This window comes from Sceloporus occidentalis, unplaced genomic scaffold, assembly GCF_023333645.1.
Source record: "Sceloporus occidentalis isolate IW3139 unplaced genomic scaffold, rSceOcc1.0.p SCAF_16, whole genome shotgun sequence".
NCBI classification, from domain to species: Eukaryota; Metazoa; Chordata; class Lepidosauria; order Squamata; family Phrynosomatidae; genus Sceloporus; species Sceloporus occidentalis.
In genome coordinates, this window is record NW_028316996.1 from 410,554 (window position 1) to 426,107 (window position 15,554).

Below are 15,554 nucleotides of genomic sequence, written 5' to 3' on the forward strand. Positions count from 1 at the left end.
TATTGCATGCCTGGTCATCAATCTAGTAATCATTCAAGATATTGAGGGCTTCTTTCAGATTCCAGCTTTTTACAGTAACTCTGGATACACATTTCACCATCCATTATGTCTAGACTGAAATTTCCAGACATATTAGTAGCCCTGCATTATGCTGCAGTACGGACATATTTTCATTAAAACCACTCTGAAAATCCATTTGGAATAACAATTTTGGAGGCGTTCTGCTGATCTTCATTGCTACTGTATTGTGTTAGAGAGAAAAAAACCCCAAAGTTTTAAATGAAGTAATAAGCTGTAATGTACGGATTTCATCTTTTGTGGTACAACAGGATTGAACTAGCTCGGATAAAATAGTAAAATTGGGAGTGAAACGTGATCCCATAATTAACATGGAATTGCTAAAGTGCAATGGAAGGTTTGATTAAACAGTTCCATAAGATCCTGGTGCTACAGAGCCTTAAAGATGTATTTATTAAATGCGCCTATTGTGGGCGCCATCAGTCTAGTCATGCGTGACCACCAGCCAAAGCTGCAGTATAATTGGCTTTGCTGTGAGGCCTGTGTAACATGTGAATCTGTCGGCCATAGAATGTCCTTCCTAGTGGCAGTAATAGAAGGATCGAAGGACAGGTTTGATCTGTACTAATGTACACATCTTTGTCCTGCTTCACACGCAGTTCAGTAAATAACCAAAGCATAATGGGGTTGATCAAAAAAAAACCTGCAGTAAGCAATTTAATGGCCTGACTAAACCACATACAACTATTGTACATTTAATGGTACAAATGCTCAGAAATTGCTAATAAAAACCTTCAATGAGGTTTCAATGTTTCAATGAGGTGCGCAGATAGATACATTTATTTCAGACCGTCAAATTTTTTATCTAACCTCCAGTAGAACTGATGATGATGATGTCACTGTACAAAAAAACCCCAAAAACACACTTCACATGTGCAGTAAAGCAAAAATAAACTCCAGCAAGGGCGTTTAATCATCTCAATGTTCACATAGTCTTCTATGAATAGTTTACTTCAATCAACATTACTCATAAGAGACACATGTTTCTAATTTGAGTTGGCTGAGATTCAAGAACAATTCTGAGATTTCAGCTAACTCAAATTAGAAAACATATGTCTCTTGTGATTAATGTTTATCGAAACAAATTAATTATAGAACTTGAAATTGAGTGATTCCATATTGATTTAGCACATTGTTGAATGATTTAATCTCTGATCGGTTTTGTCCAGCGGATTTATTCCACCTAGTGTTAAATAATGCTCTGTGAATGGACGAACGTCTGTTGCAAGTCCCCCATCCCAATTAACTGTAATCAGCATTGGCTGCAACAAGGAAGTGGTCCAACTTGGTTTTGTATCTTTGATCTCATTGGTGGTTTAGTGGTCTTGCTGTTCTCTGAGTGCATTTTTGTTCTATATGTTCTAGGTTTAGCTTTAAAAATGTCTAGAATATAAATAAGGTAAATACATAGTAAATAATAAGCAGGTTGATAGCTAGGTCAAATTTAGAACCTGTGCTAACCAAAAGTCTAAGATAATTGTCATTAGTTATACTGTAGGTTTGTTCCCGATTCAACAATGTGCAATAATATTCTGCCAATTAGGGAAGATTGTCTCTCTTCTAGAACCACGTACAGGAGGTGGGAAGCACTTTAGTCAGGAGACAATACCCATGCCTGGTTCATCCTCCACATTTGGCAAGCCAAATCACTTTTAATATGAAATGAAGTTCAATATGAAATTACTGATTTTTTTTCATTTTAGATGTTTTTTTGTGTGTGTTATGCATATATAGTAATATTTTGATCACATACGTTTTCAAACAGGAATATTTTTATTAAGATTAATTCTTTGCTACATGCCAAACAACCTGCTTAGCAGTGTAAGCAGTTTCTAATGTGATTTTATCCGTAAAATGTTTAATGAACTTAGTGATTGAAAAAACATATCTGGATGCAACAACTGGAAGTAACAGAACACTAATTGCCGTATTAGGATAAATACGTTTTATAAGCAAAGAAGTCAGAAAATATTGTTTAGCCTAGACCTATGTTTCATTAAAACATTTAGGTAGGCATTGCTGCATGAATATTAATTAACAGATATACTACAGTCTTGATTAGATTATCTATTCATATTAGTCAAATTAGATTAATTGTCTATTATTTCTTTTCTGGAAGCAACAGCAGTATCTTTGAAGTTGCTTAATCTTTTTTTTTTATCACATTTTAACACCCCCTCCCCCAAAACGATAGAATTTGTATTTATAATCATGGCTGAAAAAGTATCAATATTTTCCAAACAGAAAAAGTTACTGTTGTCACGAAGAAAAAGTTACTTTGTTACCATTTAATGATTTTATCTGTTCATCTCGTATATATTAATGTAATCATGAATTTATATATTTTTTTAATCGTGATTTTCTTGCTAATTATATATATATATATATATATATATATATATATATGCTTTATTCTGTGAAAAATGATAGTCCCTCTATTTAATTAAACCAAAGTTAGCCCATTAATGATCACGAGGAGCATTGATTAACATTAACTGCAACAAAGTGCTATATATCTACAGAGAAAAAACAAGTGGGTATATTTAAGGCACTGTTCCTTACCATTTCATGATGGATATATAATTATGAACGCAGCTTTTAGAAATGTTGTCTCCAGGGCTGTTTGCTTCATGTAAACAATAGGTTTGGATAGCCTTCTGGGCTGGCTAGGTAGTTACCAACAGTAACTTATGGATAGCAGATCTAGGACACACTTATAGGTCATAATAATAAAATAAAGAAGGGGTTGCCAGGGTATGAAACCCTGCAGCTAGAGTAACAATTTGCAATGGTTCAGTAGGTAGGATCCCCTTGAGCAGGATAGGTGAAGGAGCAGCTGCAGTGAGATGGGAAACTGGAGCTGAATTGCTGGAGAAATGTCAAAGTCAGAACGTAGCCGGATAAGAGACAAAATACCTAATTCGTGATGTCTATACCTGGGAACTTCTCGGCTCCGGCTACCCGGAGCCTTCCCTTGCGGGACGCGGCCAGGACTACACACTGACGTCAGTGGGCGGTCCCACTGACGTCGGGGTAGTTCCCGCTGACGGCAGCGGGAAACACCCCCATTTAAAGGAAAAAATGGGTGAGGAGCAGGGCGTGTCAAGGCCCCCACTCCTACAACCCAGAGGATTTGGGTCTTGACCCGGAGGAGCAGCGCTCACCCGGCAATCTCCGGGTCAAACCCGGAGAGTTTCCAGGTATTGTTACACCTACCTGTCCGGCCGGGGTCCCACGGCGTTCCTCGGCACGCACACGAGGGGGCGTGCGTATCGAGCAGGCACGCCTCCCAGCCAATGACAGCCTTGATCGGGCTGCCGCAGCATATCAGCGGCGATCGGAGAGACGATCCGCCGCTACATGCTCGCGGCGCCCGACCAGTACCTCTTCTGCCTGTGTGGCGCTTCCGCGTCGCTCGCGGAGGCAACACAGGCAGAGAGGACTTGGTGGTTCTTCTGGTTGAGCCGCCGCAGGCATGTCGGCAGCGATCAGGTGTTCGATCGCCGCTACATGTCCACGGTGGCTGTTACATTACCTCTCCTGCCTGTGTGGCACTTCCGCGTCATTCGCGGAGGTAACACAGGCAGGAGGTTTGTTGTATCGTTGCCATCGCGACAACGCTATTATTGCGCCGGCCGCGATTACGTCATCTTACCTGCTCTCCCGCCATTGGCTCTATTTAAACTTCCTTGTCCTGTGTTTCCGTACCCGTTCAACAATTTCATATCATTTTTTCTCAGGGTGTTAGTGTTGCCATTGTTATCTTCCTGATTTTCACGTGTACCAGACCTCGGCTTTCGTTTTTCGGACCTTGATCCTACGCTGCCTGTCCCGACCTCAGCTATTGTTCTTTGACTTCGCTCCTGTGCTGCCTGCCCCGATTCCGGCTTGTTTATTGGAAATTCTCGCCATTTCTGCATTGTGGGTCCATCACCTGTGGTGCCAGATCCGACCTTACAGGTATGGTGATGTCAAATTGCAAAACCGTAGATAGGACAAGCCAGGTCAAAAACAGAAGAAATCAAAACAATGCACAAACCACATCAGTGTGTTACATCAACAAAGGACAACTGCAAACTGAAAGTCCTGCGTTAATATAGGCCGTCAGGGCCAAAACCAAGGCATTTCCCCAGTAGCGTACCTAGTGGGGGGCGGGGGGGGCGGTCCACACCGGGTACCGCTCATCAGGGGGGTGCCAACTTGCCGGCACCCGGCACCCCTCCAGAGACGGACAGTAATGTCCGCCGCTGGAGGAGCAGGCTCGCAAGGGAGCGGTATCGGAGGCCTTTAGCAGACCTCCGGCTCCCTTGAGTGATTTTAAGCCGGGTTCAACCCTTGAACCCGGCTTAAAACCACTCAAGGGAGCCGGAGGTCTGTTAAAGACCTCCGATATCGCTCCCTTGCGATCCACGCGGCAACAGCTGCTGTGCGCCGGGATTTGTTGTCAGATCCCGGCGCACAACACTGAAGCCGCGCCCACTGCCGTCCGTGCCCTCTGACCCGGAAGAAGACAGAAGAACTGAAGAAGAGGAGCGAAGAGGAGGAAAAGAAGCTGTAAGGAGAAAAGAGGAAAGGTAGGAAAGCATTCAGTGAGTGAGAGTTGATTGGTATATGTGTGGATTGGTACGTGTGGATTAGTATGTGTGGATTGGTGTATGTGTGGATTAGTGTATGTGTGGATTGGTATATGTGGATTAGTATATGTCTGGATTGGTATATGTCTGGATTGGTATATGTCTGGATTAGTATATGTCTGGATTGGTGTATGTGTGGATTGGTATGTGTGTGGGTTGGTATGTGTGTGGATTGGTATATGTGTGGATTGGTATGTGTGTGGATTGGTATGTGTGTGGATTGGTATGTGTGGATTAGTATGTGTGGATTGGTATATATGTGGATTGGTATATGTGTAGATTGGTATATGTGTGGATTGGTGTGTGGATTGGTGTGTGTGTGTGGATTGGTGTGTGTGTGGATTGGTATGTGTGTGGATTGGTATATGTGCGGATTGGTAAGTGTGTGAGAGTGATGGGTGTTATGCTGTACCATTTCCAATGTATTTTTCATTATATAATTATGCTCTAGTACATCATAACTCCCATCACTCTATACTGTTCCATACAGTGGCAGAGCTGGGAGACAGAGGCCTTGCACCCCCACCGCAGGACTCCTGAAAGGTAAGTGAACTTCAAAGTGGGAAAGGGTAGATAGTTAGGAGGGGGTAGATAGGGAGAAGGGAGTGAGAAGGGGTAGGTAGGACAAAAGGGAGTGAGAAGGGGTAGATAGGGCAATCATACTCCTATCATGCCAAGTCTGCGAGTACATCCTGGAATCTGGGTATGCCTGGGCATGATAGAAATGTGATTGCTGTTAACAGTCATATATATATATATATATATATATATATATATATATATATATATATATATATATATTAATATTGTTATTTAATTGTTTTGTCCTGTTTTGGTGTGTTACTTACTTGAAATAAAAGTGTTAGATTTTTTTTTATGGTGTGGGGGGGGGTCATATTCAGTTTCGGCCAGGTAAATGCTGCATTTTCAGTTTCAGTCCAGAATTCGTTTCGGTGCATCCCTACTACTAATGAAGTGGTAGGCCTACACCACATCAATGTTTGGCTTAGTATATAGTGATAGGAGTTATGTTGCACGATTGTCAATGTCTGGCTCAATGTATAGTGATAGGGATTACGCTGTACCACCGTCAATGTGTGCCTCAGTATATAGTGATAGGTGTTATGCTGTACCACCGTCAATTTCTGCCTCAGTATATAGTGATAAGTGTTATGCTGTACCACTGTCAATGTCTGCCTCAGTATATAATGATAACAGTAAGTGTTATGCTGTACCACCTTCAGTGTCTGCGCCGGTATATAACGGTAGAAGCTATGCAGTTTTAAAGTGTGTGTGTGGGGGGGGGGTGCCACATACAGGATCCGCCCCAGGTGCCAAATACTCTAGGTACGCCCCTGCATTTCCCCATCAACCAGGGGTCAATGAAACATACGTGTTGGCCACTCATGTACCCCACCAGAGGTGCAGTCACACAGCAGAACGAGGTAGGGGCTCTGCACAGCAGGAGCCTGCTACCTCAGAAGACCCAGCAAGATGTCCTAGGAAGCCTGTTTTGTGCATTTGTGGGTAGTGCTTGGTTTCAAGAGGTGGCTAGCACACAGCTTGTTATATTACAAAAAAACTACAAGAGAACAAAGAGAAAACTTTCTCTTATTTTGACTATTTTGGGTAAAAAGGGTCAGAGTTATGGTTTTTGGTAGAGTGTCAGGACAAAGGAGTGTATACTTCGAAAAGTACATATGAGCATTTGACCAAAAAAAACAATCTTCCCAAAATACATGTTTGGTACATATACAGGAAAACATACATAATTATACAAAATATTAATGAATTAATGTGCTTGCAGATCTGGCAAAGTAGTCCAACAAAGTTGAATAACTTTTGAATTCGGCAGGAGCCTGGTTTCAGAAGGTGGCTAGCACACAGCTTGTGATGTTGCAGTAACACTTTTGAATCCTGCAGGGGAAGGTTTCAGAAGGTGGCTAGCATTACATTGCATTTATTTATATAGTGCCGGTAGATTCCTTATAGCTGTTACAATCAGTGAAATAGTTTTTAAATCACAAATAATAAACTAGTACAAAATTAAAAAGAGGGCACACAGCTTGTGATGTTACAGATGGAACATTGGCAGTAAATACAAGATGTTGCTTTATCTGGGGTCATGCACGCTTAACAACTCTTCCAAATGGGGCGCACAGCCACATAGGGAAAAAGAGATATTTGACAAAAAAATTTGTAACTCTGTATGGAAATAGGGGCTTAGCAGTATTGCAGGTAAGTTAGCACTCACATTTCCAAGGACATAAATGAGCTCATCATAAAATATTCTTTAATTCTTCATAGCTAAAAAATACATCCTCTTTCTCCTATCATTTTTTTTCTCTCATACTGACCCCACTCCTTCCTGCCAGCATGGACTCTGCATCTGTCCAGAGATCAGAGGAGATGGCTGGAGAAGGTAACTGAGCAGGTGGAGAGGGAGTGGCAGATACAAGACATGGGGAGGGTCCAGGGGAAACAGACAGGACTGGGGGGGCAGATAGAGAGAGAGGCTTTTTTTGGGGCAATAACTTTCGTCATTCACTTCAGAATAAAAAAGCCAAATTTTGTCCGAACCGAAAGGGCAGGATACGAAGTTCTTTGTCCAAAAATGTCTAAACTACATGATTGCAGTCCTATGGATTGCGTTAAAGATAAACTGCACATGATACCATTTCTATTTTAATGAGCAGTACAACATGGCAGTCTTGCACCATCTCCCATTTTATCTGACCTGATGTACAATCCCGCATTCTAGTTATGTATTTCTATTTTATGTACGGAACATATAAGTTGACAGTTGACTTTATCTTCCAAGTAGTATAAAACATCTAAAATTATTTCTCAGCAATGAACTTGCTCTCAAAAATCTATTTTCATCTCAGAAAAAAATAAGCATTTGATGATCTTGTAAACCAGTAGAAGAAAATAGTGAGAGTGTGGTTCCAAAGCTTAATGTCTTTATTGGATCCAATCATATTTATGACAAGAAGCACTTGAGTAATTCTCAAGAGTTTTAATTAGCACATGATAGCCATGAGTTTTTGAATAACTACACCTCATCTTCATTCCGCTAATGATTTAATTTTCCTTAGACCTTTCGTGAAGTATTTCCTTCAAGATGGTAATGTGTGCTGACATGCATTTAACTCCTCTAGTGTTAGAAAGTATGGTTGAACAACTTTCTGTCAACATTGCTAATATTGAAAAGGTTAAATCTCTTCTACTTCAAGTCACAGTCATGGGATATGATTTTTTTGATCTGTTCACAAAATGACTAATATCTTCCCCATAAATATGTTATTTTATTAGAATATGAGCATGTGTGTATCTTTTTAGATAGCTGTGTACATGGATTGACTTTGTATCATTTATTTTAAGCAGTGACATTTAGAAAGGAATGCCAGAGTAAAATTAGAATGATATTGCTCAATAAAAAGTGCATTGAAACGCAGGCCTTTACTCTTATTAAGAAGCTTCCTTCTAGGGAGGTACCAAGTAGAAAATATTTGTTGAATAAATGTATGTACTCAGACTCGGCCTTAAGTGTTCAGGAGAGCCTCCGTTATACCCCCTAGAGTCCCTTTGTCCTCTTCTACTACTCAAAAGTGAAGGGGATTCAGATTACCACACAAAATACGAAGTACAAGCAGGTGAAAGGTTTAGCGCTGTTAAGCACTGGAATACACTCAGGTGGGCTGAAGACATTGTGCTGCAAAGCAAAAGTCAATAAACTATATGGGGTTTCTTTTTAGGTATACTTAAACTAAATACCCCAAGATACACAACATAGTGATCAACTGAATAATACATACATACACTGTATTGCTTGATCAAATAGCCAACACATGAAAACACAGCATTGTAGTTATAGATCAACTCAATTAACACATACAGACCCTTAATTTGTATGTATAGATTAATTAAATAAGACATGGAATTGATGCCACAATGTGACACCTGTGCTAAATCATAAGGCACCAAATTAACATGTCACATTCATAGTCATTTCCATAGATATGGTTTTCAATAATATATTTTGATTGTTCCCTCTGCAACAGCAGAACATATATATATATATATATTTACAATGGGGTGAACAGACATTCAAACAAAAATCGGCAAACAAAAACATACTCACACTTCTAACTAATCCTTACATTTCCTTTCACTCCGGAACTTACTTTTACATAAAACAAAACTGGTCCAACTGTATATTAAATACGTAAAAAGACACTGACCTCAATAATAGGCACAGGGGTCATGGTATTTAGCTGGTCTGGAAAACATGATAATAACATGAACAAAAAGCCAGGGCATGTAAGTAGTTTCATGTCTGTAGCTGGTCAGGCCAGGGAGCAGCAAAAGCAGCAGGAGAGCAATATTATCCACCAAGAGTATCTCTTTATATCTGACAACAGAGCAACAGTGTGTTTCACTTATGGCAACATACAAGGTTGAGTGAGTGTTAGCGAGCATGAATGAGAGTGTGAGACAGTGTGAGTAAGTGCATGAATGACAGCGAGTGAGTGAGTAAGAAAACATGAATAACAGTGAGTGTGAATGAGAGAGAAAGATCATGAATAAGTGAGAGCTAGAGTTAGAGCAAGAGTGAGAAAGAGAGAGAATGAGAAAGTGAGGGAATCTGAGAGAGCATGAGTGAGAGTGTTAGAGAGCGTGAATAAGAATGAATTAGACTAAGGAAGAGAGTGAGAGAACATGAGTCAGAGTGTAAGAGAGCATGAATAAGAGCAGGTGAGTGTGAATGGGAGTATGAGTGAGCTTGGATAAATGAAAGCATGAGTGAGGGAACATGAGAGTGTGAATAAAAGTGAGTGGGTATGAGAGTGAGGGAGCAAGAGAGCATAAGAAAGTGAGTGTGAAAGAGCATGAATAAGAGTGAGTAAAAATGTGAAAGTGTGAGCAAAAAAGGAACGAAATGCAAACAAAAATGATGGTGAGAGATGGGAGCTATGATATACCACCCTCAGTGCCTGCCTCAGCATATAATGATGGGAGTTATGGTTACCACCATTAGTGCCTGGCTCAGTATATAGTGATGGGAGTTATAGTGTATTACCGTCAATGTCTGGCACTGTATATAGTAATGGGAACTATGGTGTACCACCATCAGTGCCCGGCTCACTCTATAATGATAGGAGTTATGCTGTATCACCATCTGTGTCTGGATATAAAATGCTGCATGTATGCCTGGTATGTACACGCTACAACTGGGATCCTACCGTGAACACCTTCGTTTCTTGCTTTGTCCCACTATTCTTTGTGGGATATCAACATTAAAACTATGACCCTGCCTTGAACCTTCTCATTTCTTGCTATAACCTATTTTTGTCTGCCTGTGTCTGTCACGACCCTGGTAAGCAGGTCGGGTAGGAGCCCAGTAGCAGGGGATACAAGGGGTTCTGTTTGTACCCCACGATGCATGACGGTAAGTGATGTGGTACGGACAGGCGAAATAACACACAGCACAACAGAATACGAGGAAAGGTACTGTATTGATATAGGATATCACCAGCAAGTAAAGGCAGTAGTCTCTAGGCAGAATGCCCACTGGCAGGGCTGACGGGTACGGAGGCCCACTGGGTGGGCTGACGGCAGGAAGCCCACTGGCAGGGCTGACGGGTACGGAGGCCCACTGGATGGGCTGACGGCAGGAAGCCCACTGGCAGGGCTGACTGGTACTGAGGCCCACTGGGTGGGCTGACGGCAGGATGCCCACTGGCAGGGCTGACGGGTACGGAGGCCCACTGGGTGGGCTGACGGCAGGAAGCCCACTGGCAGGGCTGACGGGTACGGAGGCCCACTGGGTGGGCTGACGGCAGGAAGCCCACTGGCAGGGCTGACTGGTACGGAGGCCCACTGGGTGGGCTGACGGCAGGAAGCCCACTGGCAGGGCTGACTGGTACGGAGGCCCACTGGGTGGGCTGACGGCAGGTAGCTCACGGTACAGGCAGGTAGCTCACGGTACAGGCAGGTAGCTCACGGTACAGGCAGGTAGCTCACGGTACCGGCAGGTAGCTCATGGTACCGGCAGGTAGCTCACGGTACAGGACACGGGTTTAGGTACAAGGCCAAAGCAGAGCGGTCCATGCACTTCAATGCAAAGGCCGTGACTACAGGGCAGGGCAGGTTAATAAAGACAGGTACCACCCCGGTGATCAGACCCAGCTGACCTGGTAATCTGATCCTGAGCACTGCAGAGAGAGGGAGAGGGTGGCCACTAGTGGTAGCAGCCGGACATAACGGCAAAAGTAATCATACATGGTCCGGGCTAGCAGGGTGGAATCCTGACAGTGTCAACGTGGAACGGATGGTCTGTGTGCAACAAAATCACTGTTGTTCATGGCGTCTTGATACCCAACCACCCCAGCCTCCTCTCTGTGACTGAAGCCTACTACCTGGTTGGCATGGGCCGAATGGTTCTTATCTGCCGTCACTTTCTGTGTTTATCCTGTTGCTGTTTCCTATGCTGGCCTACACTTCAGACACACCTAGACCTGGACAAATGTCTAAGTGCACCTTTCAATATTTACCATAAAGTCCCTCTATTTCTCTTCCTTCAATGTTTGCTTAACCTGTCTCTTTTTCCACCTATCATGCATCTGGCAGTGACTAACATACCTTCTCGTAAAACATCACATTTTTTTGATAATATTGTTAATCTTTACTTTCCCCTATTGTAACAACACTAAGGAATGTGCCGACACTCCATAAATAAAATGTAATGTAATATAGCAAGCAAGTCAAGCCAGACCTTCCTGGACTCAAGATGACCCAGGCTGATCCAGGTCATATGTCATTCGGGCATTTGGGGTTTTACACTGTCTTTACTACTCAAAGTTCTATGCATTGCTTAACACATCATAGTGAGGCCAGGCTATATTGCATGAAATCAACCATTTTTTCTTTTTTTTATATTCACAGCTTTTCTGTACACTTTTAAACCTAGACGATGGATTTAATAAAGCATTAGCTACCCTATGAAGCAGTAAAACATACTTTAGATTGCTAGACATGAACAAACATTGCAAAACCAGGTTACCATCGAGACTCTTTAAGCTTAATTAAAGTAGCGATCACATTTTGGTAACCAAGGTTTGAGTTTTATTTTGCTAATATATAAAATGTAAAGCATCCTAATTATCTTTCTCAAGTGATCATCAAGCTTCTGAGTGTTACTTTTTCTTTTTAGTGCACGCAAACACACAGCTTCATCTGTTTCACAAATGATAAAAACATATTCCCACAAAGGATGTTTCTTCTTCCATCTTCGAGAACCTTATTAGTGTTTACAGTTTCTGCTTACTAATTAATTTTACCCACGTGGGGTTTACGTTTTAATCCTATTGTAACCCTATTACTTAACAGTGTGTTTTTGCATGGCAAAATGTTGAGAGCTCTCTGTGTAATTATGAGTGGATTTGCTCATAATTGCTCGTGTTTGCTGTTGCCATTGATTGTGATTCATATATATGGACAAAAGTATTGGGACACCTGACCATTATACCAACAGGGACTTTATGATATCGCATTCTAAATACATAGACAGCAATATGTAGTTTTGCAGCTAAAACAGCTTCCATTCTTCTGAGAAGCATTTCCACAAGATTTTGGAGTGATTCTGTGGGAATGTTTGCTCATTCATTTAGTAGAGTATTTGTGAGGTCAGGTACTGATGTTGGTCGAGAAGGCCTGGCTTGCAATCTCTGTTCTAGTTCATCCCAAAGGTGTTCGATGGGTTTGAGGTAAGGATTCTGGTCAGTCAAGTTCTTCCACCAGAAACTCATCCAACCATATCTTTGTGGACCTTGCTTTGTGCACTGGGGTGCAGTCATGCTGGAAAATAAATGGGCCTTCCCCAAACTGGGACCACAGAGATGGAAACATTTTTGTATAAAAAAAGGGAAAATTTACATTTTATTATAGATAATTGTTTACATAAACCTTCTGTGCTTTATGGCTTAGTGCAGAGGCAGAGAAGTGTGTATCCACACAGGTTGGAGCTTCGGACCCAAAAGAGAAAACAATCGTTAGACAATAGTAGCACAACACATAAAATATTATGATCACAATAGAGTATTTTAGGTTTTGTTATTACAAACTACATTTGAATGTGCCACGTTGGTAATGGCAGGACTTTAAGACATGGAATATACTTGTAATAATAGGAGGGAGGGAGCAGTTGTTTTGTGTTTTAAAAGGCTTTTACTGTAGCAGCTGGAGCAGCATCCACTTAGACTTATGATGCCAACTGCACAAAGCTAGTATTACCAGACAAAAGGTAATTTTTCCAAAAATTGTGAAGGCAGGAGGATGCATACATTACATGTCACTATTAAAGGCTGAACTTGATGGACGCATGTCTTTTTTCAGCCTAACTTTGTAATTTCTTTCCTGTAAATTACTGCTATACCAAGTCCACATGCCAAAATCAAAGATACAGCATATTTTCCCTTACTGAATGCCAGTTAATTAGACCGCTGTACCACCATAACCGGTAACATTAAGTGTTCACATAGAGGCAGCAGAGGTTGGCTGCTAATGTGTAACTCTACAAAGAAAACAGGTTTTGTCATTCAGCGTTCAGATCACAGAAGAGTCTTTATACACATTCATGTGGTGTCATTGTCTGATCCAGACAAAGTTACTGCAAGTTGTATCTAAGGCTTCATGTAGCTACATTTGCTTCAGTTCTTCGAAACCCACTTCTGAATATATATACATCTCTGTTAAGCTTGCAGTCAGGTAAACAGTGGGAATTGGCAAGTGTCCTGAGCATGATCAGCCAAGTAGGAGTGTCCAAAGAGGATGATGCATTTGAGATTGAAAGACTTGACAATCAAGAGAGTGAGTGCTTAATAGCCAGTGAGGAGTGCTGTGATATACCCATCTGGCCTAACATCTTTACTCACATCTGTCCCTCTGCTCTCCAACCTTGGGGTCTGCTCATTAAAGGGAGAACTGGAAATAGAGTTGTGGATTCAACTCCTCACTTTATATTCTAAAACTTAAATGATCGTCTGCTGCACAATGACCTTGCCTGTCTCTGTATACCTCCCAAGTGTCCCAGTTTTCACACGACAGTCCCGATTTTAAGGTGGGGATCATGAACTGGTTGGGGAGATCCTCTTACCAGTCCAGGCAATTGTAAAATCAAGCTGAGTACAGCAAGGTGACTGTTTGGTTATAGTGGGCAGACGGTTCCTGTGTGACCATGTCCCTCCTGTGTGCAGCAACACTTCTCCTTGCCTCAAGCCATGCCACCATATATAAGTGTCCCGATTTGGACACTTGAAATGTTAGGGAGTATGGTATAATGTATAGATAAATTAGTGAGATTCCTTCACCTCCTACCCTGTTGAATTATACAGTATGCATTACCAACTCAACCCTTCTTGCTGAAGAAACCCATCAATTTTTTCAGTGTTCCCTAGACATAGGTGTAGGAGAGTTACTTTCAACAAAGATAACGGGCACTATTTAAATGGGAAACATGTTTTCTCCAGATTCCTGAAATTATTTTACATACTTTTATTTTGTTTCACTAATGAATAAAGCAAACCTCTGTATGTTCTGAAAACAATAATTTTAACACACATTTACTTTAATCTCTACTGCTTTAACTAACATAGAAACTTTTTTTGAGGAAATAGTTAAGGAAACACTGTTTCCAAAATAAATGATGCTGTACAACAGGCATTTGATAGACTTTGGCTAGAAAATCATGTTTGTAAGAAAGATGGCAGTGACTTTGAATATCGCTGAGCTATGAAATTGGAAATTATTTGTACACAAAGTATGCAACATCTTTGGGTTTCCGACATGAAATGCATCATGTAGTCAAAGTGAAGGTCAGAAGTAAAGACTGTGTACAGGGACGTTTCTGCTGGGAATTTGTAGCCTCAAGCTGCATACATTCAAAGTGATTATACACAAAGGTTTTTGATTCTTTGGAAATAAAATGTAAAGATCTAAAAGAACTGCCTAGGTGAGAAGAACTGTAAACTGCGTAAATCTAACATCCCTGAGTTACAGTTGCACCCTTTTTCAGATGTTTGTGAGCATTGAATACAGGACGACACAACTTTAAATTACTTTGGAGACAAATGTTTCAATATTTTTGTATCACAGTCATTACATAAGAGATTTAGTATCCCCTTATGTTGTAATGAAGCTCAACATTTTAAGAAATACTTCTCTGCTTTATTATATCATAGAAACATAGAAAGGTCCTGCCTGATGATAGAGAATCATGCTTTTTTTCTCAAATTCTACATTTAATGGTTAAGTACATGAAATAAACATGTGCAATGGTGTTTATCAATCAAAACAAGAAACAAATTATGAATTACAAACCTTCTTTGTGTATACTATGGGAGCAACCATCTTACTGTCCTGTTCTCAGGATCCTGCCAATTATTTGTCCCCCCCAACCCGCATTACTAATTTGCTGATTATTGTCGATTGGTTTAGACAACCTTTGCAAGGCTGGAGAACTTGGAATGAAATGTCGTAAATATGCTACACAACCCAGCTCAATTATTCCTTACATTAAAACAAAGTATCCAAAACAATTAAATTGGCTGAGAAGCAAAGCTATAGGTACATATGAACTACATACCAATATCAGTACATCAAAAGGATTTTAAACCTAAGGGAGTACCTGCAGAAGTAATACACCTTTTTAAAAAAGAAACCAATCAAAGACATTTTGTAATTTTCAGGAGCCAGAATAATTTGGCTTGTACAGTGAATATCCACGTAGGTGGTTTACAAAAAAAATATATCAACACCTTCCACAAACAGAAGTAATAACAT